Raw genomic sequence first — 7795 nt, 5'->3', positions numbered from 1 at the left:
TGTTTCTCTATCTCTGTCTCTCTCTATATCTATACACATGGTATACATATGTATATCGACATGCATAAGCATACATATAGATGCTTGTATTTGTATAGCTAATGCTCTAGAAAGGAATGCACCCAACATTGGTCACTTCTTGACTTGGAACAGGGAAGTGGTCAAAGAAACTTTATCTTTAGCCTCTCCTGTAATGATTTACCTACATGATTTTGATGGGGGGTATAGTATAGTTTCTTGATGGTACATGACAAAGTACGGGTTCCCAAGCTCTTCATTTTCTTCAGGGGTTCTGGGATGGAAACTGTGGAGGGGGGAGATTCTTAGTGTGTTGGGGGATGAATTGAGGCAAGGACTGCCCAGCAGCTGAGGGCTTCTCTCTTCTTGCTCTCGCTAGGGCTGGGGTTCAGGGGGCTCTTACACCCTGGAGGCCATGTGGACCATAAGGTCCACCACTTGGTTGCTATAACCAAATTCATTGTCATACCAGGAAATGAGGTTGACAAAGCAAGCAATGCCAGCGCCAACATCAAAAGAGGAAGAGCAGGTGTCATTGTTAAAGTCGTGGGAGACAACCTGGTCCAGAGTACCTCTGGATGCCATTGAGGGGGCCCTCCAGGGCCTGCTTTACCACCACCTTCCTGATGTCCTCATATTTGGCTGCTTTCTCCAGGCAGCAGGTCAGATCCATGACTGACAACATTGAGGGTGGGGACACAGAAGGTCATGTCAGTGAGCTTCCCATTCAGCTCAGCCTACTGCCTTTGCAGTGCCAGTAGAAGTACGGATGATGTCCTGGGCAGCCCCTCAGCCATCACATGACAGCTTCCCCCTATTTTTTTTCTCTTTGTGTTTTATTAATTACTTTTGTTGATCTCCATCACAGATGGAATATTTCACTGGTAATTTCTCAGAACTAAATCCACTCATGCGGAATTCAGAGCAGTGAAAATAAATTTCACACCATAGAGTAGGAAATGACAACAAACAATAAAAAGGAGTGGAAGGGATATTGGGACCTGCCAATAGGACCAATCAGTTCTTTTTTTTTTAATTATTTTTTTAATTGGAGTTCAATTTGCCAAAATACAGCATATCACATAGTGCTCATCCCGTCAAGTGCCCCCCTCAGTGCCCGTCACCCAGTCACCCCAACCCCCCGCCCACCTCCCTTTCCACCACCCCTTGTTCGTTTCCCAGAGTTAGGAGTCTCTCATGGTCTGTCACCCTCTCTGATATTTCCCACTCATTTTCTCTCCTTTCCCCTTTAATCCCTTTCACTATTTTTTATATTCCCCAAATGAATGACCATATAATGTTTGTCTTTCTCCGATTGACTTACTTCACTCAGCATAATACCCTCCAGTTCCAGCCACGTCGAAGCAAATGGTGGGTATTTATCATTTCTAATGGCTGAATAATATTCCATTGTGTACACAGACCACATCTTTATCCATTCATCCTCTGATGGACACTGAGGCTCCTTCCACAGTTTGGCTATTATGGACATTGCTGCTAGAAACATTGGGGTGCAGGTGTCCTGCCGTTTCACTACATCTGTATCTTTGGGGTAAATCCCCAGCAGTGCAATTGCTGGGTCGTAGGGCAGGTCTATTTTTAACTCTTTGAGGAACCTCCACACAGTTTTCCAGAGTGGCTGCACCAGTTCACATTCCCACCAACAGCGCAAGAGGGCTCCCCTTTCTCCACATCCTCTCCAACATTTGTGGTTTCCTGTCCTGTTAATTTTCACCATTCTCACTGGTGTGAGGTGGTATCTCATTGTGGTTTTGATTAGTATTTCCCTGAGGGCAAGGGATGCGGAGCATTTTCTCATGTGCGTGTTGGCCATGTCTATGTCTTCCTCTGTGAGATTTCTCTTCATGCCTTTTGCCCATCTCATGATTGGATTGTTTGCTTCTTTGCTGTTGAGTTTAATAAGTTCCTTATAGATCTTGGATACTAGCCCTTTATCTGATACGTCATTTGCAAATGTCTTCTCCCATTCTGTAGGTTGTCTTTTAGTTTTGTGGACTGTTTCTTTTGCTGTGCAGAAGCTTTTTATCTTGATGAAGTCCCAATAATTCATTTTTGCTTTTGTTTCCCTTGCCTTCATAGATGTATCTTGCAAGAAGTTGCTGTGGCCAAGTTCAGAAAGGGTGTTGCCTGTGTTCTCCTCTAGGATTTTGATGAATTCTTGTCTCACATTTAGATCTTTCATCCATTTTGAGTGTATCTTTGTGTATGGTGCAAGAGAGTGGTCTAGTTTCATTCTTCTGCACGTGGCTGTCCAATTTTCCCAGCACCATTTATTGAAGAGACTGTCCTTTTTCCAGTGGATAGTCTTTCCTGCTTTGTCGAATATTAGTTGACCATAATGTTGAGGGCCCATTCTGGGTTCTCTATTCTGTTGCATTGATCTATGTGTCTGTTTTTGTGCCAGTACCACATTGTCTTGATGATCACAGCTTTGTAGTACAACTTAAAATCCGGCATTGTGATGCCCCCAGCTCTGGTTTTCTTTTTCAATATTCCCCTGGCTATTCAGGGTCTTTTCTGATTCCACACAAATATTATGATTATTTGTTCCAACTCTCTGAAGAAAGTCCATGGTATTTTGATAGGGATTGCATTAAACGTGTAAATTGCCCTGGGTAACATTGACATTTTCACAATATTAATTCTTCCAACTCATGAGCATGGAATATTTTTCCATCTCTTTGTGTCTTCCTCAATTTCTTTCAGAAGTGTTCTGTAGTTTTTAGGGTATAGATCCTTTACCTCTTTGGTTAGGTTTATTCCTAGGTATCTTATGCTTTTGGGTGCAATTGTAAATGGGATTGACTCCTTAATTTCTCTTTCTTCAGCCTCACTGTTAGTGTAGACAAATGCCACTGATTTCTGAGCATTGATTTTGTATCCTGCCACACTGCCGAATTGCTGTATGAGTTCTAGCAATCTTGGGGTGGAGGCTTTTGGGTTTTGTAGGTACAGTATCATGTCATCTGTGAAGAAGGAGAGTCTGACTTCTTCTTTCCCAATTTGAATGCCTTTATTTCTTTTTGTTGCCTGATTGCTGAGGCTAGGACTTCTAGTACTATGTTGAATAGCAGTAGTGAGAGTGGACATCCCTGTCTTGTTCCTGATCTTAGGGGAAAGGCTCCCAGTGTTTCCCCATTGAGAATGATATTTGCTGTGGGCTTTTCGTAGATGGCTTTTAAGATGCTAAGGAACGTTCTCTCTATCCCTACACTCTGAAGAGTTCTGATCAGGAATGGATGCTGTATTTTGTTAAATGCTTTCTCTGCATCTATTGAGAGGATCATATGGTTCTTGTTTTTTCTCTTGTTGATATGATCTATCATGTTTATTGCTTTGAGAGTGTTGAACCAGCTTTGCATTCCGGGGATAAATCCCACTTGGTCATGTTGAACAATCTTCTTAATGTATTGTTGGAACCTATTGGCTAGCATCTTGTTGAGAATTTTTGCAACCGTGTTCATCAGGGATATTGGTCTATAATTCTCCTTTTGGTGGGGTTTTTGTCTGGTTTTGGAATTAAGTTGATGCTGGCCTCCTAGAATGAGTTTGGAAGTATTCCATCCTCTTCTATCTTTCCGAACAGCTTTAGTAGAATAGGTATTATTTCTTCTTTAAACGTTTGATAGAATTCCTCTGGGAAGCCATCTGGCCCTGGACTTTTGTGTCTTGGGAGGTTTTTGATGACTGCTTCAGTTTCCTCCCTGGTTATTGGCCTGTTCAGGTTTTCTATTTCTTCCTGTTCCAGTTTTGGTAGTTTGTGGTTTTCCAGAAATGCATCCAATCTAAATTAGATTGCCTAATTTAGTGGTGTATACCTGCTCATAATATGTTTTTTAAATCGTTTTTATTTCCTTGGTTTTGGTTGTGATCTCTCCTTTTTCATTTGTGATTTTATTAATTTGAGTCTTTTTTCTTTTTAATGAGGCTGGCTAATGGTTTATCTATCTTATTAATTCTTTCAAAGAACCAACTCCTGGTTTTGTCAATCTGTTCTACAGTTCTTCTGGTCTCTATTTTATTAAGTTCTTTTTGAATCTTTATTAACTCTCTTCTTCTGGGTGTAGGTTTTATTTGCTGTTTTTTCTCCAGTTCCTTTAGGTGCAAGGTTAGCTTGTCCATTTGAGTTTTTTTCCAATTTTTTGAGGGATGGTTGTATTGTGATGTATTTTCCTCCCAGGACTGCTTTTGCTGTATCCCAAAGATTTTGAACTGTTGCATCTTCATTCTCATTAATTTCCATGAATCTTTTTAATTTTTCTCTAATTTCCTGGTTGACCCTTTCATCTTTTAGCAGGATGGTCTTTAACCTCCACGTGTTTGAATTTCTTCCAAATTTCTTCTTGTGATTTAGTTCTAGTTTCAAAACATTATGGTCTGAAAATACGCAGGGGACAATCCCAATCTTTTGGTAGACCTGATTTGTGGCCCAGTATGTGGTCTATTCTGGAGAAAGTTCCCTGTGCACTTGAGAAGAATGTGTATTCAGTTGCGTTTGGATGTAAAGTTCTGTAAATATCTGTGAAATCCATCTGGTCCAGTGTATCATTTAAAGCTCTTGTTTCTTTGGAGATTTTGTGCTTAGAAAATCTGTCATTTACAGAAAGCGCCATGTTGAAGTCTCCCAGTATTAATGTATTATCTAAATATGTCTTAACTTTGGTTATTAATTTATTTATATACTTGGCAGCTCCCACATTCGGGCATAAATATTCATGGTTGTTAGCTCCTCTTCTTGCAGATCCTTTAAGTATAATATAGTGTCCCTCTTCATCTCTTACTACAGTCTTTGGGATAAACTTTAATTTATCTAATATGAGCATTGCTACCCCTGCTTTCTTTTGAGGACCATTTGAATGGTAAATGGTTCTCCAACCTTTTATTTTCAGGCTGTAGGTGTCCTTACATCTAAAATGAGTCTCTTGTAGACAGCAAATAGATGGGTCTTGCTTTTTTATCCAGTCTGAAACCCTGTGTCTTTTGATGGGGTCATTAAGCCCATTCACATTCAGAGTTACTATTGAAAGATATGAATTTAGTGTCATCATAATACCTATTCAGTGCCTGTTTTTGTGGATTGTTTCTTTGGGCATCTTCTTTCTTTTACAGAGTCCCCCTTAATATTTCTTGCAGAGCTGGTTTGGTGGTCACATGGTTTTTCAGTTTCTGCCTATCTTGGAAGCTCTTTATCTTTCCTTCTATTCTGAATGAGAGCCTTGCTGGATAGAGTATTCTTGGCTGCATGTTCTTCTCATTTAGGACCCTGAATATCCTGCCAGCCCTTTCTGGCCTGCCAGGTCTCTGTGGAGAGGTCTGCTGCTAATCTAATAGTTCTCCCCATATAAGTTTGGGATCTCTTGTCTCTTGCTGCTTTAAGAATCTTCTCTTTATTTTTGGAATTTGCAAGTTTCACTATTAAATGTTGAGGTGTTGAATGGTTTTTATTGATTTTAGGGGAGGATCTCTGTATCTCCTGGATCTGAATGCCTGTTTCTCTCACCAAGTTAGGGAAGTTCTCAGCTATGATTTGTTCAAATACACTTTCTGGTCCTCTGTCCCTTTCAGCGGCCCCTGGATCCACAATTAAACATAGATTTTTCCTTCTGAGGCTGTCATTTATTTCCCTTAACCCTTCTTCATGGTCTTTTCATTGTTTTTCTCTTTTTTCCTCAACTTCCTTCCTGGCAATCAACTTGTCTTCTATATCATTCACTCTTTCTTCTATCTCATTAACCCTCATCGTTAGGCCCTCCAGTTTGGATTGCATCTCATTTAATTGATTTTTAATTTCTGCCTGATTAGATCTAAATCTGCAGTCATGAAGTCTCTTGAATCCTTTATGCTTTTTTCCAGAGCCATCAGTAGCTTTATAATGGTGCTTCTGAATTGGCATTCTGCCATTGAAATGTAATTCAAATTCTGTAATTGTATGGGAGAGAGTACTGTTTTTGATTCTTTCTTTTGTGGTGAGTTCTTTCTAGTCATTTTGCTTAGCGCAGAGTGGCTAAAGACAAGTTGTACTGGAATAAGGAAGAAAAAGAAAGAGAAAATGGGGAAAAACAAAGAACAAAAAAACAAAGACAAACAAACAAAAAAAAACAACAAGGAGGAGTACTCTCTGGTTCTATATACTGTATATCCCTCGACTTCCCTGGGAGTTTTCCAGCGTTGCTTGGTCAAGAACTTGCTTCCCCTGTCCTTCCAGCTGGTCTTCTGGGGGAGGGGCCTGCCGTGCTGATTCTCAGGTGTGTGCACCCGAGGGAGCTGCCCTGCCCGCTGCCAGGTGCATGGCTCAATGGGAGCTGTTTATCTTATGAGGCCTTTGTTCCCTGGTGGCCCCGACCTTCCCAGGCACAGGGTGACACAAGGAGGAACAACAGTGGCATCAGCCAGGTCTCCAGCTCTGGAGTTAGCTCCCACAGTAACTACCGCAGTCTCCCAGTCTGCACAGGCTTGGATGCTCCAGGGGCGGGGGGCGCTGATTTGCATAGCTCAGGGGAGCCCAGTGGCAGGAGCGTCCTCGCTATCCTGTGCCCTCCCCGCCTCTGCCTGTCCCATGGGGAGTGCAAGATCCTGGGCTGTGTCCCCCGGGGCCCTGGGATCTAGGGCCTGTGCTGCTGGAATCGCGCTCCGGAGTCGTGGCTCCCGAAGGAGCAGGGGGCAGCCCCCTCTGCTCAGAGCCACGCCTGAGCTTCTCCCGAGGCCCCGCCGGGCACACTCTAGCCCTTTACCGCTCTCGGCCCGGGTGTGTACCAATCAGTTCTCAATTGGTGTTGGGTTTTGCAAAGGCTGGCTCATGATAACTTGTACAACATAGTCCTTTGGGATCTTCAGCTCTTCCAACTTCATTTTGTCAGTGAGAAGTCTGCCAGAAAAGAACCGTCGCTGGTTACTCGGTTCTCTGGTCTTCTGAGTGGCAATGATTGCATGGGCTGTGGTCATGACGCCCTCCACGATGCCGAGGTTGTCATGGATGACCTTGGCCAGAGGGGACAAGCAGTTGGTGATGCCAGAGGCATTGCTGATAATCTTAAAGGAGTTGTCATGCTTTTTGTGGTTCATGCCCATCAGCAGAAGGGGCAGAGACAATGACCCTTTTGGTCCATCCTTCAAGTGACCCCCTCCTTCTCCAAGGTAGTAAAACCCCAGTGGACTCCACAACATACTCAGAACCAGTATCACCCAATTTGATGGGGAGAGCTTACTCCTGGAAGGTGGACTTTCCATTAATGACAAGTTTCCTGTTCTCAGCCTTGATCGTGCCGTTGAATGTGCTGTGGATAGAATCATACTGGACCATGTAGACCATGTAGTTGAGGTCAATGAAGTGTCATTGATGGCGACAATACCCACTCTGCCAGAGTGAAAGGCAGACCCAGTGACCAGGTGCCCAATACGGCCAAATCCATTTACTCTGACCTCCACCATGATGTCTCCGCAACTCAGCTGTCACTACACCAGAAGATACAACTGTCTGTCAAACAGGGAGGAGCAGAAAGCCATGATTTTTTTAAATGTACATTTTATTGTTGGGTCTTGTATTTGTACTTCATGTCTTGTGAGCAGAGGCACCAACAGCTTTTGTTCCAGACTATCTGTTCAAGGATATTTGTATAACTAAAAGGCTTGGAAAATAGGGATGGTCTTTCTCTCTCTGAGGCAAGGATATGTTTGTCTGCTGTCCAATCTGGTAAAGATAATGTCCCCACCGAAACAAAGTTTGAGCAGTTTGCTTGCAGCCCCTTTAAAAAACTGA

General features: G+C 42.7%; 1 pseudogene; it reads right to left on the bottom strand.

Moving 5' to 3' along the window:
- Window positions 1-417: 417 nt before the first annotated feature.
- On the bottom strand, window positions 418-7467 carry LOC129522527 (glyceraldehyde-3-phosphate dehydrogenase-like; annotated as a pseudogene).
- Between the last annotated feature and the right edge of the window lie 328 nt (window positions 7468-7795).

This window comes from Nyctereutes procyonoides, unplaced genomic scaffold, assembly GCF_905146905.1.
Source record: "Nyctereutes procyonoides isolate TBG_1078 unplaced genomic scaffold, NYPRO_anot_genome, whole genome shotgun sequence".
NCBI lineage: Eukaryota > Metazoa > Chordata > Mammalia > Carnivora > Canidae > Nyctereutes > Nyctereutes procyonoides.
This window is presented reverse-complemented; position numbering and strand designations above follow the sequence as displayed.